The sequence below is a fragment of the Crocuta crocuta genome, unplaced genomic scaffold (genome assembly GCF_008692635.1).
Source record: "Crocuta crocuta isolate KB4526 unplaced genomic scaffold, BGI_CrCroc_1.0 scaffold267, whole genome shotgun sequence".
NCBI classification, from domain to species: Eukaryota; Metazoa; Chordata; class Mammalia; order Carnivora; family Hyaenidae; genus Crocuta; species Crocuta crocuta.
The window spans coordinates 3097612-3103611 of NW_027531899.1; the positions used below are offsets into that span (position 1 = coordinate 3097612).

General features: G+C 42.5%; 1 protein-coding gene across 4 annotated transcripts in view; it reads right to left on the reverse strand.

Moving 5' to 3' along the window:
• Positions 1 to 2990, reverse strand: part of ZFP30 (ZFP30 zinc finger protein) — a 48906-nt gene extending 45916 nt beyond the window's left edge. For 2 of the 4 annotated variants that reach the window (XM_077773701.1, XM_077773702.1), the window contains exons 1-2: positions 2559 to 2990; positions 2353 to 2417 (exon numbers count right to left, since the gene is read on the reverse strand). The gene's annotated coding sequence lies outside the window, so the exon portion shown is untranslated. The remainder of the gene's footprint in view (positions 1 to 2352; positions 2418 to 2558) is intronic. The other 2 variants (XM_077773703.1, XM_077773704.1) reach the window with 2 other exon arrangements.
• Between the last annotated feature and the right edge of the window lie 3010 nt (positions 2991 to 6000).

Below are 6000 nucleotides of genomic sequence, written 5' to 3' on the forward strand. Positions count from 1 at the left end.
CTGTCCCTCCCCAGCTCGTGCTCTGACTCTCGCTGTCTCAAAAATAAATCAATGTTAAAAATTTTTTAAAGAAAAATGTGATTAGGGGTGTCTGGCTGGCTCAGTCCATAGAGTGAGTGACTCTTGATTACGGGGTTGTGGGTTCCAGGCCCACATTAGATATAGAGATTACTAAAAAAATAAAATGTTTTAAAAAACTGTGATTAAATAGGCCTATGTAAGTGGTAACAACAGGGAAATCAATGTGACTGAAAAAACAATTCCTAGCAATTTTTTAAAGTTTATTTATTTATTTTTGAAAGAAACAGTATGTGTGTGCAAGCGGGGAGGGGCTGAGAGAGGGAAAGAGAAAGAGAGGGAGGCAATCCCAAGCAGACTCTACACTGCCAGCCTGGAGCCCAGTGAGGGGCTAGAACCCATGAACCATGGGATAATGACATAAGCTGCCCCCCCTACCAATTCTTTAATATTGTATTTCATCAACACCTGAGAGCCTTCTGTGAAGGATCACAATGCTTTTCCAAAGTAAGAGATAGGGGGGAAAATGCTTATTTCATAGCAGCTGCTCAATAATTTGAGCTTAACTCTACCGGACTCCAGCTAATACACCAGCTATTAAACCCTTGCAATGTATCTTATAGATATGTATACATATGTAACTTAATTTCTTAAATGCTTTTGTTCACAATAAATACTTCTCAATATTATATTACATACATATATATTTTTCTGATGACTAACAAAATTAGTAATACACAGAATTTTTAGTATCGTATAACATTCCATCACATAGATGGAGTGTGAGTTACTTAACCATTTCCATAAAAGACAAAAAGTCATTCCCAGTTATCCCAAACTTCGATTCTACACCAGTAAGAATCAACCTTGTTGGGTCTTACACAAATTTGGTTAGTATCATGAAATGACAGACTTCCTCCCCACCAAATTACCCACGGACAAGTGTATACTACAATCCTGTACATAATCTTAGATTTTTTTGGCTTGAAAAACCCATAAACACAGCCCAAAGACTTCATGTTAAGAACCCCTCTTCTGGTCCATCTGAGCATGTGATTCATTCTCCTGCTTGCAAGCATCCATCCTAATTAATCTCACATTTTCATTACTCTTGGGAATACAAAAAGCTGATAGAGAATGACTAAGAATCATCATTTAATACCAACAGCTAACATTAGTTAAGCACTCTTCTAATGTGCCGGATACTCCTTTAAGAGCTTTACAGATATTAATTCAGGTAATCTTCAAAATCACTCTGTGAGGTAAATACTATTATAACTCTAATTTTACAGATGAAGAAACTGGGACACAGAAATATTGCTCAAAATCACTCAGATGTAAGTGGCAGGCAGAATTCAAAGTCTCAAAATGCTTTTATTTTTTTATATATATTTTTAATGTTTATTTATTTTGAGAGAGACAGAGAGCAAGCAGGGGAGGGGCAGAGAGAGCGGGAGACAAAGAATCCAAAGCAGGCTCCAGGCTCCAGCTGTCAGCACAGAGCCCATCACTGGGCTGGAACTCACTGACAGCGAGATCATGACCTGAGCCCAAGTCCCACGCTAGGTTCAAAATTCTTAAACATCTTATACACCTCAGTCTATCCAATAACATGTCCCAAACAAACTTATGCTACAAACTCTCAGTCATAAGATCTGTAAGTTCTGAAGACCTAATGTACAGTATGGTTACTATAAATAACCATAATGTATTATATGCTTGAAATTTGCTACAAGAGTAGATCTTAAGTATTCTCACCACACACCAAAGTAACTACGGGAGGTGATCAATGTTAATTAGTCTGACGGTGGTAATTATTCCATTCCACAATGTATATATACTGAAACATGTATCTATTTATGCGTTAAATATATATCATTTCGTATTTGTCAAAAATAAGCAAAATAAACTTATGCTACCAAACCTCCAACCACATTTGGCTGGTACCAAAAATCTCCAATGATGGAAAAAATCCCCACCCCTACTCTGGAATCAGTCACTGAAGATATCTAAACAAACCTTAAACTACTCCTTAACATATCACAGTCGAAAACAAAGCATGAACATTAACTTCCAAAAGCGGTATTTCCATAATCAGAATATATAGCATACGGTTAAACTAAATGTAGAACTGCATTAGACGGGCACTAAGGAGGGTTATCTATTAATCAGGTCCCCTGCCATTAACTAGGTAGGAAAATCTTAAAGCACAAATCAATGAATAGATCATTCTTAAGCAGCACATTCCAAGGTAAGAGAATTTAAAAAGCCCAGGGTTCAGAAAATCAAATGCATTTCACGGAAACAAAGAAGCAGCACAAATTCACACAGAACCTGGTTTTTAGAGGCGTGGCAGCAATTCGTTTCACTTCAAAGGCCTTCTCTGGAGACTGGCAGGGCTGGGGAAGCAAAGTGTTCGTTACACCCCAGGCTTTTCTTGGGCGGTCGAAACCCACCNCAAACGAGGAACGGTTTGCGGTCACCCGTGGCCGGGCTCGCAGCTCTGTGTACCCTGTAGTTTGGTTGTCGCTCGTGCTCACCGCCTGGGACGGCCCACTGCGTCCTCTTCTGTCCAGGGGGTCCTCCCGCCCCCAGAGGCCAGCCCTGGATCTAGCGCCAGAGCTCTGGACAGGACCTTTATTCTGGGGCTCCACCGACTTCCCTCTTACAGCCAGGCCTGGGTGGCTGAGAAGACCGAGGTGAGTAGGACCACAGGGTCTCGCGCTGCAGAACAGGCCGCGCCCACATACCGGGCCCCGCGCCGCTACCGCCGCACGAATTTAAACCCAAGCCGTCCGGGTCTCTGACCGCAAGCCCTCACTCGGGAAGAATCGCAGACTACCCGAGGCCCCAGGACCCACCAGGGCCGCGGAATCTGGCCCTTCAGAAAAGCAGCGGGCACCACGGAGCCCGACTCCGCGCACTCCGGGCCGCGTCTGGCTCGCAGGACCGCCCAGCCCTCTGGGCGGCTGTGTCGGGCTTCCACAGTGCCCATCTCNTCGCGGGGGCGAAAGGGGGCCAGGTTACCCGGGCTGGCCTACGGAATGGAGAGGCGTAAGTCTGGCAAGGCCAGGGCTCCTCAGGCCCGTAAAGGTGACTCTGTGAGGGATCGGTGCTGCCGAGGACAACCCGAGCCTGCTGCCCCTGTGGGAACAGTAGTCCAAAATCACAAAAAGCTTTGTATTCTGGCTTTCCTCTTTCGGTTCTCGCCTCCGCCCTCGGTTTGAGCCGTGAACACCGCCCTCAAGCGGAGCGTTGAGGCTCCGGGGAGTTGCAGTGTCCGTTCGAAGCACGCAGGCGCTGGGGTGGGTTGGGGGGCGAACCTTGGTCTCTACCGAGGTCGAGGAGGCTCTAAGAGCCACAGTGGCTGGGGGCTGGAGGCTAGGGGGAAGGGTAAGAAAGGTTAGAGCCAGGAACCCTGCTTGGGCCTGTGTTATCCGGATCTTTAGGCTTGTAACGGAGACCCTGGCTGATACCCAGTGCCCTATGTGTGGTTCACGTGGAGCTTCCTGAGGGACTGGCGTGGTATCCCCACGTGCCTGAGTGTGTAATCGCAGACTGGATTGTGTTTTTTCCTACATGGAGCGATTTCCCCGCATATGTCATTATTTGGATGCAGGACTGGGAAAGCGCCACAGAGCATACGTGCATGATTATGCCTGACTCAGGATCTCTGAAGTCTCTGTGGTTTGTAGCATTAAAAAAACAAATTCAGTTGGCTAGATCTAATCGGCTTTATTTAACTCCTTATGAGTTGGCAGCATCCCTTCCCTAGTAGATAGACATTCCCAGGAGTTTTACAGAATGGAAGGATTTCCAGGCAGAACGGTAGGGCAAGGAAATTATTAGCAAAAGAAAAAGCGTTGTTTCAGGCCAGGTCATCTTTTTGAGGGAAGGGAATAGGCAGGAGTCTTATTTTGCAGATTACTAGTGCTGTTCAGGAAATTTCAGATTTCAGACTGTTTAAAGGTCACATTTATGGGAGTGGTTGAAACTGCAATTGTTGATTAATTAAAATTGTTAATCTTAGTTTGCTCTCTAGGGGTAAATGACTCCACCTGGAGCCTGTTTCTTTTATTGTAACAATGAAGTGCCTTACATTATGTGTATTCTTGAAGGTGGCTGTGCGGTAAAGGCAACCAGAGTATGTCACCTCTATATATACCTGTTTGACAAAAAAAAATTATTTTGAGCTGAAGGCAATTTAGAAGCAGGAAAGTCAGGAAAAGCTCTTGCTTCCCTCCCCCATTTCTGCCAAAATGCAGGGTATAAATTCTCCTTTACTTGTTAGACAACTCTAGACTCTTAGTCCATAGATGCTACCAAAGAATCTGCAAATAAACCTTATTCCATTAGTTTCCTTTCACAGATTGCCACCCTTGGGAGCCCAAAGCTGCTTTTCTTTATCCTGTCATTTCTCTACAGCCATATTATTTGTTAAAGATGCTGTATAAGATAGAGTGCTAAGCCACCACTTTTGAGTTACTCTTGTTTTCTCCCGTAAGACATGTGCACACATGCTAATAAATTGTTTGTCTCCTGTTAATTTTTTTTTGTTATAGAGCCCTGGCAGAAAAACCTAACATGGGTAGAGGTAAAATATTTTCTCCCCTATTCCCCCATTTTGTGTTATTTCTGGTACAGTTTTGATAGTCCTGTACTTCTGGTTCTTGCTTTGCATGAATACCATTTTTGTGGGTGTAGGGGAGCAGAATTTGCCACCCAAAATGCATCTGTTTAGCATAAGCTGATTATTTTTCGAGAAACTGCAAACACAGCAGAAGCTCTGAAATTTAGTAGAAATTACCATTTTATAAGAAACAGTTACATTTATAAGGGAAATCTCTATTTGTAACGGTGTCTCCCTCAGTGTACCAAGAAGAAAGGGTACCTTAATCTCTAGAACGTTATCTGTGGAGAAGGCATGGACTTAAATCTGCCTAACAACTTTATCCTTATTTATTGTGCTTTTCCTGATAACCTCCCATAACTGACCCTCTACCCCCAACATCTTTTGTCTTTAGCTGAAGGTGGTAATTAAGTGATGGCATTAGCCATTTTGGGGTGTCACATAGTTTTCCTAGGACTCTCCCTTGTATATAGGAAGTATAAATTTTATTAAACTTTTGTTTGTTTATCTCCTGTTAATTTATGCCGTGTCAGTTTAATTCATAGGCCAGCCAGAAGAATCTTGAAGGGCAAAGGATAATTTTTCCTCCCCATCATGGATCACTGTGTTACTAGGTGCTGGGATTTTGATGGTCAGCATCTTGGCCACTAAGTGTGCTCTCAAGAATGTGGTGCTATGGTATTTAAGTGAGTAAAATAATGATAGGCACAACAGTATTGTAAAGGAGGAGGTAAAATTATTGTTATTTCTGAGTGATAAGATTGTTAGAGTATATAATAAGGAAGTTGAAATTAATAGGACTTCATAAAACAAAAGAAGGACACTTCATTTTCTCTTATAACTGCAGTTGCAATACTCATCTATACATGAGGTTTTTTCCGTTTTGTTTTTAACTGTATATAGATGAAATCTTCGATGAATTCAATGTTTTCAATCACTCTTAGATAATAAAAGTTTACTTGAACACTTTTAGTTAAAAGATCCATCTTGGAGTACCTGGACAAGTCAGTCACTTGAGGATCTGACCTTGATTTTGGCTCAGATCATGATTTCACAATTCGTGAGACCAAGTCCCTCATCGGGCTTTCTACTGACAGCATAGAGCCTGCGTGGGATTCTCTGTCTGTCTCTCTCTCTCTCCGCCCCTCCCCCCTCAAAATAAATAAATAAATATTTTTAAAAAACCAACAACAAATATCCCATTAGAGTCTCAGTCCACCATTCTGGGGCTCCAATTGGACTCTACAGTTGTCCTGAAACTTATTTTCATTATTTTCCTGAATCAGATTACTGTTTCCTAGAATCAAGTTAATTTTTCATTTTCATTAAAGTTCTTTTTCCAACAGCTTCCT